Raw genomic sequence first — 15,433 nt, 5'->3', positions numbered from 1 at the left:
CGCGCATTTATTATCTTCCACTATTACCCCTAAGCTTTAGGTACCGGAATTGTGTTATATAACACAGAACTGTGTACCTTGCCTCCCAACTGTTGAAAGCACCATGTACTTTGAGAACACAGAGGATCTGATCAAGACAAATTTTTATCTGTAGACTTCCTGTCTGAAAACTAGCTTTCATGGTACCAATAGACAATATTCAGGCTTCTAAAGATGGACAGCAATCAAGGGCTCTGCCAAGATATGATGCCTATGAAATAAAACAATGTCCTAGAAAAGCATGGTACCTTAATTGTAAGCAGCATTTCTCCAAGTGGAGTTAATGACTGCTCAACAAGTAACCATGCCTTGTACATGAAATTGAGATGAAAACTCTAGTGACATCATTGATTTTGGAGCACAGCCACAAGTGTTATCTTACTAAACCAACCTAATTCCTAAAATAAACCTAAATATTAATTCTTCTATATTGCCACAGAGGATGACCATTAAAAATTTTCAAAGATCAGAAGGGAAGGAGCAAGTGACTATGTGTTTCCTCATTGTTATTTCTGCTAGATTTGTGGAGAGAAGTGACTTTAGCTGCAGTGTAATGGAATAGTTCCCTGATGTCTCAGAAATGGTGGAACTTAATGTGAACTGAGAGCTGGTGAAATCAAGGGTATGATTTCAGTTTTTTACCTCTGTCCATTTAGAAGCCCACTGTCCTGTCCTCTATATTTTAGTTTCTGATTTTTTTGTATTTCCCTTCTTTTACATTCTAGAAGTGGTTACTACTCTAATTCCACTGAGTTTCATGAAAGAAGGTTGAAACTGCCATGTTTCCATGACACCGGCACATACTTTAATTATTCATTGTAAAGCTGATATAGGAGTTCTAGTTTTTCTCACTTCCTGCTTGACCCTGAAAGACCTAATACTCCATCATTTATTTAAGATACATTTCCCATAAAGAGTATTTTTATTTTGTAGTTATTGTTTCTTACAATTCCATGCATGTTATTTCCTTTATTTCATGGAACTTTGGAATAGGGATTTTAGGATAGCCTCATTTTACATACATTCTGCAGTGCAGAGGAAAGAAGACTAAGGGAGGAAGGTGGCACTGGTTTCTTCTTTCCTTAACAAGCATGATGCCATGAAGATGGTAGATATTCTGAAGAAAATCATGAGGTATTTGGCTTTGAATATCTCTTCTAGGAAAACAGGGACCACACTATCAAAATTCTGACTAATCTGGCTACAGAGACAAAGGGCTCTCCTCTGTATAGTTTGCTGAAATTGTATCCTGCTGTTAACAAATTCACCCCAGGCCTCGAAAAATGTACCAGCTACCCGGCTACTTAAGGTTTACCAGAGGCATGGGCAAGACTTAAAGCAGGAATATAAGCAGAGGTTACTATCCTTGGCTGAGGAGAAAGCTGCTGTCAAAAGGATGTATAAAATCCACTGAGCATGGATCCATACTCTTCTGATTGTCATTGGTTAGTACTTTCACTATCTTGGTTGATTGTTGTGAACCATATGTAGATTCCATAGACCTAGCTGTTTCCCTAACTCTCCTGTGTGACAAGATGAAGAACTGCATCAGATCATTAAGAGAAAGCCAGGCTTCAGTGTCTTATCATCTGGGGACACTGTGAACTCCAATAATCTGATGGAATCTATCAGGGGCATTACCAAAACAGTCGAGTGCAGTCCTCATTGGGGAGACAAGGAACAGGATTCAAAACCTGTGTTTGGCAGTGCCAAGGCAGAGAAAGCAAAAACAATGAATTTTCTGTGAGTATAGAATAAATATACCCAGCAATAAGGTTTTGAGCACTAATTTAATAATGAATTTACAAGCTGGGTGTTGTTGGCACATGCCTTTAATTCCAAAACTCAAGAGGCAGAAGCAGAGGCAGGGAGATCTCTGTGAGTTCAAGGCAAGCTTGGTCTACAGAGATAGTTCAAGGACAGGTCCCAAAACTACAGAGAAACCCTGTCTGGAAAATCCAAAATAATAATAATAATGAATTTTCCTAAAAACAGTAAAACCCATATTCAGTTATTTTGTGTTAGTTTGCTGTTCAAGGAAGTTTGAAAAAGTATTTTACAACTACTAAAGTTATTTTTATATGCACATTAGATGTATAATTATATTTATCATGAGATTTACCTGTCAGCCACTATTATTTTGCCTCATTTTTTATTTACTTTATATTTCATAGGATAGTTCTTTCCTATGAGGTTTTAGTTGGTTATATGTTGTTATTTTCATTTCCACTTAAATATTTTAAAATTATATAAATCGTGGGAAATATTTCTAACAATCAACAATTTACTTTCTCTACATATTTGATCATCTACTCTCTTACATTTCCATTCTTTAGTTCTGATGCCTAATGAAAGAATTGTTTGAAAGTCCTCTTAGAGTCTGTTCAGAGGAGAACCTTCTTGGCATTGTTATAGAGTACCAACACAGATCCTACTGCCCTGCTGTGGGGGGTTGATGCAAAAGTGGTCCCCATAGGCTTATGTATTTGAATGCAGGATTAGAAGGATTAGGAGGTTTGATATTGTTGTAGTTGTTGTAGTAGTTGTGACATTTTTAAGGAATGGTATCAACTAGGTGAGAGGGGAGTTTCAAAGCCCAAGTTAGCCCCCCCCCTCTCTCTCTCACACACACACACACATACCTGAGGAAGATGAAGCTCTCAACTATTGCTCCAATACCATTCTCATAACCATGCTCCCACACAAGGTAATTATGGACCAAGCCTCTGAAACAGCAAATAAGGTTACTATTATGTATTAACTTTTATATGAGTTGACTTGGGTATGGTGTCTTTTCACAGTAATAGTGAGTGAGGTATCTACTTATGGCAAATTTGCTTATTTCACTTATAATTAGCAAACTCAACTATCCTTTTCTCTACTTTGAAATTAGTAAGGGTAGACATTTTTATTGGTTTATTTTATGAATTTTGTTCATGTCCTGCACTCTCCAAATGTGAATATCAGACATATTTAGTGAATGGAAGTTTTCCACAACTATGAGTCATATTGGACACTAATTGTGGTTTTTGGGATGGTAATAGAAACCGAATCCAGGGCTTCATAAATGATAAAAAAAATGAGTACTATAATTGAGTTATTCAGAGATCTCTGCTTGACTTGCATTACCAATAAATCTATTGAAACATACATACATATATATATATGTATGTATGTCTCAGACAGAAGGACTGAGCAGTCTAAGAGACCTCAGACAGTGGCTCCACGATGTATCCCTGGTGCACAAAAGGACCTTGCTAACACATCCCCCATGGAGGGATAACTGCCTTAACCTAGAGACAGGAGAGAAGCCCTAGTCCCTACTTCACATGACCTGACAGATCTACATGACCCCAACTGGATGCCATTCCCTACATTTGGATTTGGGGTGGGGGAGATGGAGAGGAGAGTGGTTATCCTGCATGTGAGAGGGCAGAGAGGGTAAAAAAGAGGGAGGGAGGGAGGGAGGGAGGGAAGAAGGAAGGGAGGGAAGAAGAGAGGGAGGGAGGGAGAGGGAACTGGGATTGACATGTAAAATAATGAATTAAATTAAAAAAATGCTTTGACTCCAAAATTTAAGTTGAAGGACAAGTTACTGGGGAAAAGGATTTCTATTTTTGTTTCCACAGAAAATAAAAAGATGTGGATTCCTTCCAGACTAATGTGGATTGATCACGCCAGACCGCCTGAAACAGAGTACAAGGTGATCCTACATTCAAAACAGCTGGACAAAGCAGCCTTACAGACTACAGCCAGGATTTCTGAATCTTCTTTGAATCCCCCATGACAGCACCCCTTACCAGCAGGAAGTAGTTTGGAAAGAACAACACCAAAATTCCCAAATATTGTCTATAAATGCTTGTTTTCATTTAAATGGACTTGGTTATATAAAATAAATAAATAAATAAACCTCAAAATTTAAAATTAAAAAAAAAAAAAAAAGAGAACTAATGGTTACCTCCAAAAGATTTGACTGCACGTCTGAACACCCAACTCTCTCCAATCTTAAAAGTCTAACCATTCAGTCCAACTTGTAGATTATATGATATGTGTGTGGTTTTATTATTTTTCTCATTGAACTCAGTTTGCAATGTATTTGTTAAATTATTCATTTTAAATCAATACAAATTATATAACTTTTATAGATGCCTATTTATTTATATTTCTTGGATAATCAAAGATAATGATCCCATTTTTATCCATCATCCTCAACATACTGAGATAATTTAATAAAGATTGGACTTTGAAAATATTTGAGAATATATTACAAATGTAGAAAAATCAAAAAAATATTGAATTCTGAAGGAATTCTCCCTAATAACAGAACAATATTTTGAAGGTACATTTTAGACCATAATTTATATAAGTGAAATTATGTTATTAATGTTAGCCTATTTCCATCAGTGTTTATCAGTTACACAGCGAAGATGACTTTGAGCATCCTATTTGGAAATTTGTCTTAAATAACTCTTACGTATATAAGAATGTTTAATTGTTACTTGGTACAAGAATATCTATATTTGTTATTTCTGGGAAATTAGAAATTTTCTCATAAAATTATTATCTGTAGTTATATAGACTACAGTGAAGAATGAATTTTAATGTTTAAAACCTTCAGATATTATTTTTCTTATTGTGCAATATTGTCATACATGATTTGTAAACACATAACTTATGAAAAATGTGTTTAGTAGCGACCTGTATGTCTATCTACAAGAATAATGCTAGACATAACTTACCTTGAGTCCTGTAATTTAGAGAAATGAGCAAAACCTTCCATCTTGGTTTATACAAATCCACACATCTCTCATGGTAATATAAAAAAATCTTCCCTGTAAAACAAAAAGAAACATACATTTCTATGTGTCATTTTATATATATATATATATATATATATATATATATATATATATTTATATACAGATGTGTGTGTGTGTGTTTTGTTTAGTGTGTAGTCTCTGTGTGTGTTTTATTTTAACATGATATGGTTTGTTTGGTTTATATCCTGGGAGGACTGTCCTCAAGAGAAAGTAGAAGGAGTGGACGAGGGGAGAAGAAAGTTTTGTGGGAAAGACTGGGAGAAGAGGAGGAAAGGGAAACTGCAATTTCAAATTTAAATTAAAATATATATATGAGAGAAGAAGAAACTTAAAAGAAAAAAGAACACTTTGTCAAGCAATCTATTACTCCTAGTTACTTTGATTTTTCTAAATATTTAGAAAATAGGATCAGTAATATAAAAACATTATATGTAGATATAATATATAGAGAAAATATGTAAGATAAAAAGAACATTATCTAATTTCATTTTTGTAGAAAAAGTAATTATAGAGGTAAACACATGCCAATCAATTATTTTTCGGACTTTATTTATATTAACTAAAGAAATATATAGATAAAAATTAAAAGAATAAAATGAATAAGCATAAGCAAGAGAAAGAATTGAAGTCATTTTTGGAATTCACCTGTCCACATACTCCACAAATATTCTTCATACTTCTATTATGTGAGTACTCTACTAAAGTGAGAATTATCACTAGTGTGAAAACTGAAACATCTAAATACAGGTATGCATGTACATAATAATCCAAATATTGCGGACGTCTGTAAAGTACCATAAGAACTTTATGAATATCTCTTCTACTTTCTTGGAAGGCAGTGTAGCCTTGGCAGGGGGAGAATATATTTCAGCAGGTTATCTCAGTGAAGAAGAAAAAGGGCTACATTCTTGCATGTTGATCTCTGTAACAGAATTCTCTCAATAGGCGAAAAAAAGAAGATTAAGTGAAGGGAGAAAGTCTGCATGAATGAATAATGTTGAGAGTATTAAACAAGAAGCAGAAGCACCTGCTGTATTAGAAATGATAAAAAACAAGCATATCAAACACTTTGGACATTATGCTAAGAAAAATGTGGTTTTAAGAATGACGGGATTTACATTACACTGGTATTTCTGATTCTCTGTGAGGTTAAGAATAAAGACTTATCAAAAAGAACTTCTTATAGATTGAAAGTATAAATTCTGAGCATGCCATCCAAAGCAAAGACCAGAGAATTGCTTGACAAGCACAGATTGTAGCAGAATTTGCTTCTCAGAAATGAGATGAACTGGGTTTTTACCTTTTAATTCTAGTTTTCCCCCAAATGATTGCTAGCTACATAGTGGTTATGAACTATGATAACAGGAGTAAAACAGCTATGGTTGGACATTTAACTGTTCATATTTGTTGAGGTATAAAAAAATTGGTATAAAAAATTATTTTTTCCAAGTTAAATTATGTAACTTGGTTCACACTTATTCTGGTTACATAACAGCCATATATATATAAATTTAAATTTGAAATAAGCTTGGTTTACATGTCAATCCCAGTTTCCACACCCTCCGATCCTCCCCTGACTCTCCAACTCCCATCCCAAACCCTTTCTGCTCTCTAATAAGAGTGAGGCTTTTCATGGGAGATCATGAAAGTCTGTCATATTATTTGTAGAATGGCCTCTCCCATGTGACAAGGCTGACAGAGTATCCCTCTATGTTGAATGGGCTCACAAAATCCATTAGTATACTAGGGATAAATTCTGATTCACTACCAGAGATGCCATAAACTGTCCAGTCATACTAACTAACCCACACATTTAGGGGTTCTGGTTCTTTCCCAGCTATCAGACTGGGGTTGATGAGTTCCCTCTTTTTCAGATCAGCAGTTTTTGTGGGTAACTCTAGCCTGGTCTTGATCCCGTTGCTCATCCCTTCTCCCTCTCTGCAACTAGATTACAGGCATTCAGCTAAGTGTTTAGCTCTGGACATTTGCTTCTTCTTCCATCAGCTACTGGATGAAGGCTGTAGGATGGTATATTGAAAGACCCTCACAGTGTACCTTCACACTCCAACTCAGGAAAGATGACACCCCAAATCACTCAGGAAAAGCAGTCTTGATGAAAACTGCAAGAGGAATTTTTTTATTCCAAGTGCACTGGAGTTTACATAATATGCCATGCAGGGGTAGAGGACTGAGGACCCTGAGTGCAGAATTGAGACAGCATTAATGAATTTACAACAAAGCCCATGCATCACAAAACAATTATCTCATAGCATCAAGAGTCCACGTGGTGCTGGCCAAACAATTTAAACCATTTTATAGTTTTTAGACCAATTATTTTAAATCATCCATGCCTGTGCTTTATAGATGAATCAGTTTTCTATAGCCCCGGAGGACTGCATTTGTGCAGGCTCCTAGACCTTTCGCCTATTTACAGGCAGAGGACAGGGTCTGGAATTTGAGGTTTTTAGGACTTTTTGATAGTATTTCAAAACTTTAGCTTCATGGGGTCATTGGAGAATTAGGCTGTATTTTCTATCCTTTACTATTAGGTAGTCATCAATCCCATTATCAGGAAATGGCATTAAAGATAGCCTCTCCACTATTGCTTAGATTGTTGGTTCGGGTCATCATTGTAGATCTCTGGAAATTTCTCTTGTGATAGATATCTCTTTAAACCTATAAGGGCTCCCTCTAATATGGTATAAGTTTTCTTGCTTTCCTCTATTCTTCCCCTGACTCAATCTTCTGCTCTATCTTGTCCTCCTTTCCACTCTTCTTTTCCCCTTCTCTTCCTCCTAACTCCCTCTTCCCTCCCCCAATGCTCACAATTTGATCAGGATATCTTGTCCCTTTACCCTTCTGTGGGGGAACATGTATGTCTCTTAGGGTTCTCTTTCTTTTGTAGCTTTTCTGTCAGTGCGAAGTGTAGGCTGGTAATTTTTGTTCTATGTCTAAAATCCAGGTATGAGTAAGTGCATACCATGTATGTCCTTTTGTGACAGGGTTACCTCACTCAGATGGTTTCTTCTAGTTCCATCCATTTGCCTGCAAATCTCAAGATTCTGTTGTTTTTATTTCCAAGTAGTACTCCATTGTGTAAATGTACCACATTTTCTCCAATCATTCTTCTGTTGAGGGGTATTTAGGTTGCTTCCACATTCTGGGTATTACAAATAATACTGCTATGAACATAGTTGAACAGATATCCTTGTCGTATGAATGTGTATCTTTTGGGTATATGCCTAAGAGTAGAATTACTGAATCTTGTAGTAGACTGATTCCCATTTTCCTAAGGTACAGCAATATTGATTTCCAAAATAGCTGAGCAAGTTTGCACTCCCATAACCAGTGGAGGAATTTTCCCCTTTCTCCACATTTTCTCCAGCATAAACTGTCTTTGATATTTTTTTTTTATTTTAGCCATTCTGACTAGAGGAAGATGATATCTCAGAGAGTTGTTTTGATTTGCATTTCCCTGATGGTTAAGGATGTTGAGCCCTTTCTAAAGTGTCTTTTATTCATTATAGATTTACCCATTGAAAGTTCTCTACCCCATTTTTTTAAATTTGAATATATAGTGTTTGAGTAAGTAGGACCTTGAGTTCTTTGTATATTTTAGAAATCAGCCTTCGGTCAGATTTGGAGTTATTAAAGATATTTTCCCATTCTGTGGGCTCCCATTTTGTCTTGTGATTGTGTCCTTTGTCTTACAGAAGCTTTCCAGTTTGAGGAGGTCCCATTTATTAATTGTTCATATCAGTGTCTGGTATTTTGTTCAGGAAGTGGCCCCCTGTACCAATTTTTTCAAGGGTACCTCCAACTTTTTCTTTTAAGGGGTTAAGTGTGGCTAAATTTATGTTGAGGTCTTTGATCTATTTGGACTGAAGTTTTGTACATGCAGTAGATATGGATCTATCTCCAGTCTTCAACATGTCAGTGTCCAGTCATGCCACTATCAAATTTTAAAGATGCTTTTTGTATAGTTTTAGCTGCTTTGACAAAAAATTGGGTGTTCATAAGTGTGTGCATCAATATCAGGGTTTTCAATTTGATTCTATTTGTCTACCTGTCTATTTCTGTGCCAATACCAAGCTGTTTTCAGGAAAATAGGTCTATAATAGAGCTGGAAGTCAGGGATGGTGATGCCTCTGGAAGTTCCTTTATTGTTTAGGGGTGCTTGGGGTATCCTGGGTCTTTTGTTTTTCCATATAAAGTTTAGCATTGTTGTTCCAATGTCTGTGAAGTATTGTGTTGACATTTTTGTTGGGGATTGCATTGAGTCTGTAGAATGTTTTGGAAATATTGTCATTTTGACTATGTTGATCGTACCTATCAAAGAGCAGGGGAGATCTTTCCATTTTCTGGTATCTTCTTTAATTTCTTTCTTTAAGGACTCAAAAGGCATTTCACGTGTTGGGTCAGCATTACCCCAAGACATTTTATGTTGTTTGTGGCTCTTGTAAAAGGTGATGTTTCTTTGATTTCTTTCTCAGCCCCTTTATCATCTGTATATTGTAGGGCTACTGTCTTTTTTGAGTTAGTCTTATATCCTGCCACTTTCTTAGGAGTTCCCTCATAGAGTTTTTAAGGTCACTTATATGAACTCTCATATTATCTGGAAATATTGAAAGTTTGACTTCTTCCTTTCCAGTTTGTATCCCCTTGATCTCCTTTTGTTTTCTTATTGCTCTAGATAGAACTTCAAGTCAATATTGAAGAGATATGGAGAGACAGGACAGCCTTGTCTTGTTCCTGATTTTAGGGGAATCGCCTTAAGCTTCTCTCCATTCAGATTGATGTTGGCTGTTGGTTTACTGTATATTGCTTTTATTATGTTTAGGTATATTCCTATATTCCCTGATATCTCCAAGACTTTTTTTCATGAAGAGGTGTTGGGTTTTGTCAAAGGCTTTTCAGCATCTAGTGAGATGTTCATGTGGTTTTTCTTTTTCAGTTTGTTTATATGGTAGATCACATTGACAGATTTTCATATGTTGAACCATCCGTGCAACACAGGGATGAAGCCTTCTTGGTTATGGTGGATGATTTCTCTGATGTGTTCTTGGATTCAATTTGCCAGTACTTTATAGAATATTTTCGCAGCAATGTTCATGAGGAATATTGGTCTGTAATTCTCTTTCTTAGGTGTGTCTTTGTGTTGCTTGGGTTCCAAGATAATTGTGGACTCATAAAAAGAGTTTGGCAATGAACCTTCTGCTCCTGTTGTTAGAACACTTAGAGGAGTATTGTTGTAAGCTCTTCTTTGAATTTCTGGTAGAATTCTGCACTGAAACCATCTCAACCTCTGCTGTTTTTTTTTTTTTTTGGGGGGGGGGGAATTTTGGTGGCTGCTTATACTCCATTATGGGTTATTTAATTGCTTATCCATTCTTGATTTAGTTTTGGTAAGTGATATGTGACCAGAAAATTGTCCATTTCCCCTAAATGTTTTAATTTTGTAGAGTATAGGGTTTCAAAACATGACCTGAAGATTCTCTGAATGTCCTCAGTGTCCTTTTCTGATATTATTAAGGTACGTGTTCTCTCTCTCTCTCTCTCTCTCTCTCTCTCTCTCTCTCTCTCTCTCTCTCTCTCTCTCTGTCTCTGCATTTTGGTTAGTTTTGATAAATGTTTGTTGATCTTGCTGATTTTCTCAAAAACAATTCTTTGTATCATTGATTCTTTTTTTTCCCCCATAGTTTCTACTTTATTGTTTTCAGACCTCTAATTGATTATTTCCTGACATCTACTCCTCTGGGGTGAGTTTGCTTCTTTTAGTTTTAGAGTGCTCAGTTGTGCTGTTAATTCTCTAGAGTTACTATTCTCCAGTTTCTACTTATGGGCACTTAATACTACGAACTTTCCTCTTTGCAGTGCTTTCAATGTGTCCCATAAGTTTGGGTACTTCATGTGTTTATTCTCATTGAATTCTAGCAAATATTTAATTTATTTCTTATTTCTTCCTTGACCAAGGATTGGTGTAATTGCGCATTTTTTGATTTCCATGAGTCTGTAGGATTTCTGCAATTAGTGTTCTTGTTGATTCTAACTTTAAAGCATGGTGGTCTAATCAGATACAGGGGTTTATTCCAATTTTTTGTACCTATTTAGGGTTTGCTCTTTTGGTGAGTATGTGGTCTATTTTAGAGAAAGTTCCATGTGGTACTGTGAAGAATGTATATTCTTTTGTGTTTGATTGGAATATTGTACAAATGTTTGTTAAACCCTATTGGGCCATAATATCTTTTACTTCCTTTGTTTCTTTGCTAAGTTTCTGTCCAATTGTTCTAAGGTTTTAATCTCCCACTATAAGTATGTCAGATTTTTTGTGAGATTTCTGTTTCAGTAGCGTTTCTTTTACAAATGTTGTTGCCTTTGTATGTGGGGCATAGATATTCTGAATTGAGACTTCACCTTGATGGATTTCTCCTGTGATGAATAAGCCATAACCTTTTTCATCTCTTTAACTAATTTTAAGTTAAAGTCCAATTTGTTAGATATTAGGATAGCTACACCAGCTTTTTTCTTGGGTCCATTTGATTGGAAAATCTTTTCCCAATCCAAACTCTGAGGTAACGTCTGTCTTTGAAATTGAGGTGCACTTTGTGAATGCAGCAGAAAGATGGATTCTGCTTTCATATCAATTCTTTTGGCCTGTGTCATTTTATAGGTGAGTTAAGACCATTAATATTCAGGGATGTTAATGACCATAGACTGTTAGTTCTTGTTTATTTTGGATTTGTTTTTGGTAGTGGTATCGTGTACGGATTTCCTCCAATTTTTCTTTATTGTGTTGGTAAAGTGTAATTATTGCCTATATTTTTGTGGATGCTGTTAACTTCCTTGGGTCAGATTTTTCATTAAAGAACTTTCTGTAGAGCTCGATTAGTTGATTTGTATTGTTTAAATCTGGTTTTGTCATGGAATATCAGGTTTCTCTCTCTGTAGGACCTTTTGGCTTTCAAAGTTTCTATGGAGAAGTCAGTTGTAATTCTGATAGGTTTGCCTTTATATGTTACTTGGCCTTTTTTCCTTTACTGCTCTTAATATTCTTTCTTTATTCTGTTTTGATTATTATGTGGCATGAAGACTGTTTTTATGGTCCAGTTTATTTGGTGTTCTGTAAACTTCTTGTGCTTTCATTGGCATATCATTCTTTAGGTTGGGAAATTTTTCTCCTATGATTTTGTTGAATATGTTTCTGGACGTTTGAAGTGGGTTCTTCAACTTCTATACCCATTATTCTTATGTTTGGCCTTTTCATGGTTTTCCATATTCCCTAGATATTTTGTGTTAGAAATTTGTTGGAATTAAGATTTTCTTTGGTCAATGAATGTATTTCACCTAGTGGATGTTCTGTCCTGATATTCTCTCTTCTCTCCTCCATCTCTTTGATTCTATTGATTATGCTTGTATCTGTTGTTCCTGATCATTTACCTAGTTTTTCTATTTCCTTATTTATTTATTTATTTATTTATTTATTTATTTATTTATTTAGTATCAACTTCAGCTTTTAAGCCTTGCACTGTTTGAATTATTTCTTGCAATTGTTTTTTTGACTTCCTTCATTTCTTAATTTTTTTTGTTTGTTTGTTTTATCTTCCATTTCTTTAAGGGATTTTCTCATTACATCTTTGATGGTATAGATCATATCATCATAAAGTTTTTTTTAGGGTTGTTCTCTTTCTGCTTCATCTGTGTTGGGATGTTCAGGTCTTGCTGGTGTGGAGTCTCTAGATTCTGGTGGCATCACATTGATTTTCTGTTGTTGACTATGCTCTTCTACTGTGGCCTAACCATCCCTTCTTCCAGTGATTTCTAGTAGGTTCTCTCTATTTTCTTTTGGGTACAGGACAAAGGTTCTCTTCTGGTGGGTGGAAGCAGGTCCAGTACTCTGATGGCTCTTCTCTTCCAGTGAGTAGAGGTGGGACTAGAACATTGGCAGACTCTGGATGTGCTGGTCGCTGGGACCAGTTACCCTGTGCATAGCCCCAGTTCTCAGGAGGCTCTGACCAGGGCACTGGAGGCTGGGATCCCACTGTTGGTGGAGGACTCTGGACAGTTGAGGACTCTGGATAGGCATGGCCTGCTGCAACAGGTTCCCCCATGTGTGCTCAGTTCTCAGGCCTCAGGAGGCACTAAGAAGGGCCCTGGAAGGTAGGCTGGAAATGGGCCAACTATTACCCTCTCCAGTGATGGAGGTAGGCCTAGGATGCTGACAGACTCTGGATGGGCTAGTCAGCTGGCATGGGTTCCCCAGTGAGGAGTCCCCATTCCTCAGGTGGCTCAAAGCAGGGCACTGGAAGGCCACAAACCACTCTTAATCAGTAAGTTGTAGCTCTATCCCATAAATGTATAATTTTAATGTCATGAAGGAATGATTTGGTTAACAACCTTCTGTTCCTTAATAACTTATGATGTGTATTTTATTTTAAGACTATTTCAGTTTTAGCAAGTTTTCTGTGTGTGATATATACTTGTATTATAATTTCAGAGCCTCTCATCCCTCAGTTTAAAAAAATTATTAATACATAGGCTTCTTATAGATTCATTGTTTCTTAATTGTATATTGGAAATGGGCATTCTAATTGATATGAAACATATTATTAATACAACTAAATAATGGCCTATATACTTAGAATAATACAGGCTTACAAAAAGTGTATAAATTGGTAATGTAAAATATAATTTACCTAAAGTTTTCAAAGTATAGCTTTCACTTACAAAAATATATGCTATTGAATAATAACAGATGACTATTTTATGAGTAATTATTCAGAGAACATTATGATTAAAATATTAATTAGGCTACCATTTCTTTGCAAAAATTAGCAAATTAGTTTCATTAACATTCAAAGCAAAAGTTGATCTTGAGATAGGAATATTGGCCCAGAAAAAATAAGACAGTATTTCTCAAATACATTAATAAATGAAGGAGAAATGAGACATAGTACAGGAAATAACTCAATGTAACATCTCTCTCATCAATGTTTTCACATAATGAATCTTCTCTCATGGGAAATTCATGGAGTCTATATTTATGAGAATTTGACACACATCAACTCATTGGTTTCCCACCACCAAATTTGCTGCTGCCTTATAACTCAGAGCACATATTTGTATTAAAATGAGAGGATTTTATTCCCTTGGTAGTCAAGAGATTATATAACTACTGAAGGATTTGACAGAACTTAGTACAAAATTTCAATGTAATTAACACCTCATCTGCCTTTAAAACTAGACAATAGTATTGAGTTAAAATCAGAAGGGGTTTGGATTTAGAATTCGAATGAGTCATCTTTTAATTACTTGTGAAATGATGTCTCTTTATTGCTGCAACTGTAATTTAACCAAAAATAAGATAGCACAAAGACCAAGAGTATACTAAAGAACCAGTCTTCCAGACTTACTATATGGATATAAAGATTGAGTAAATAAGAAATCATGGGATCAAATGAATGCTTGTGAATTAAGATCTTGGGCAGAATTATACAAAAGTATAAGGTAAGACTTTTAAAGTAATTTTACTAATCACTTATATAATTATGAATATTAAATTTACAAAGTAAAAAAGTGAGTGATACTTTCTTTTTGAAATGGCTTATAAGTTTCCTGAATATAATTTATTATCATATATTTACTACTTTTCACTCACATTGCACCTAATGATAGTCTAGAAATAAAACTAGACCACAACCAGAATATACATACATGAAAACTCTATGTTGTACACAGTCTATGAGTTGTATGAAAATCTAGATGTGAAAAATCAAGGGTGATATCTCACTAATTCATGAAATATATTATTAAATGTACTAAAGTGTAATTAATGTGTTATTCACACATTGTTTCAGGAATTAAAATACTTGGTTCCAAATCGTTGGAAGGAAATTTAGGAGGGGTGACTTTTCTGGAAGTAGCAAATAACTGTACAAGAATTTGGTGTTTCAAAAGGCTCATGCCATGGTTAATTTACACTCTCTCCTGATTTTTATTCCAGATGTTGGTTTTCAAATGGTATTGTTATCAATTCTGACTGTTTCTGCCACCAATACTTGTCAGGATGTGTTCTTCTGCCTGAAATCTTAAACCCAAATTTTTTCTTCTCTAAGTTTCTTTGGCCATGGTGTTTTACAGCAACAGAGAAGTAATTGCTACAGTATGGTCTGTTGTACAGGAAAACAATTCATGAATGGATAGATTCTATGGGCCAAGATAATGAAAAAGTAGGAGTGATGTATTCTTGTTGTTTAGTCATTAATCAGGAACATTGTATCATATAGTCATACTCAGTAATAAACAAGTAAAATAAAAAAGCAATCAACCATATTTCAACATGTACAAAAATCAAAATTGAACAACTGAAATTAAACAACTGCAATTTTACAATCTATAAAAGTAGAGAAAATGTACAAATTTTAAAACATTTGTCTCAGAATTAAGACATTTCTTTTGATCACAATGACATTATTAAAAATAAATTGATGTAAGATGTTACAGCAATTAAAACATCTAGTGTTATAAGAGAATCAAACCACATAGTAGAAAAACAAGAAAAAGTGTTGTTACCTCAC

General features: G+C 35.2%; 1 pseudogene; it reads right to left on the bottom strand.

The window, feature by feature from the left end:
* LOC127220784 (eukaryotic translation initiation factor 3 subunit J-like) overlaps positions 1 to 12,967 on the bottom strand; it is a 71,666-nt pseudogene extending 58,699 nt beyond the window's left edge.
* Between the last annotated feature and the right edge of the window lie 2,466 nt (positions 12,968 to 15,433).

This window comes from Phodopus roborovskii, unplaced genomic scaffold (assembly GCF_943737965.1).
Source record: "Phodopus roborovskii unplaced genomic scaffold, PHOROB, whole genome shotgun sequence".
In the NCBI taxonomy this organism is placed as follows: domain Eukaryota; kingdom Metazoa; phylum Chordata; class Mammalia; order Rodentia; family Cricetidae; genus Phodopus; species Phodopus roborovskii.
Note: the sequence above shows the minus strand (reverse complement) of the source record. Positions and strands in the feature narration are given on the sequence as shown.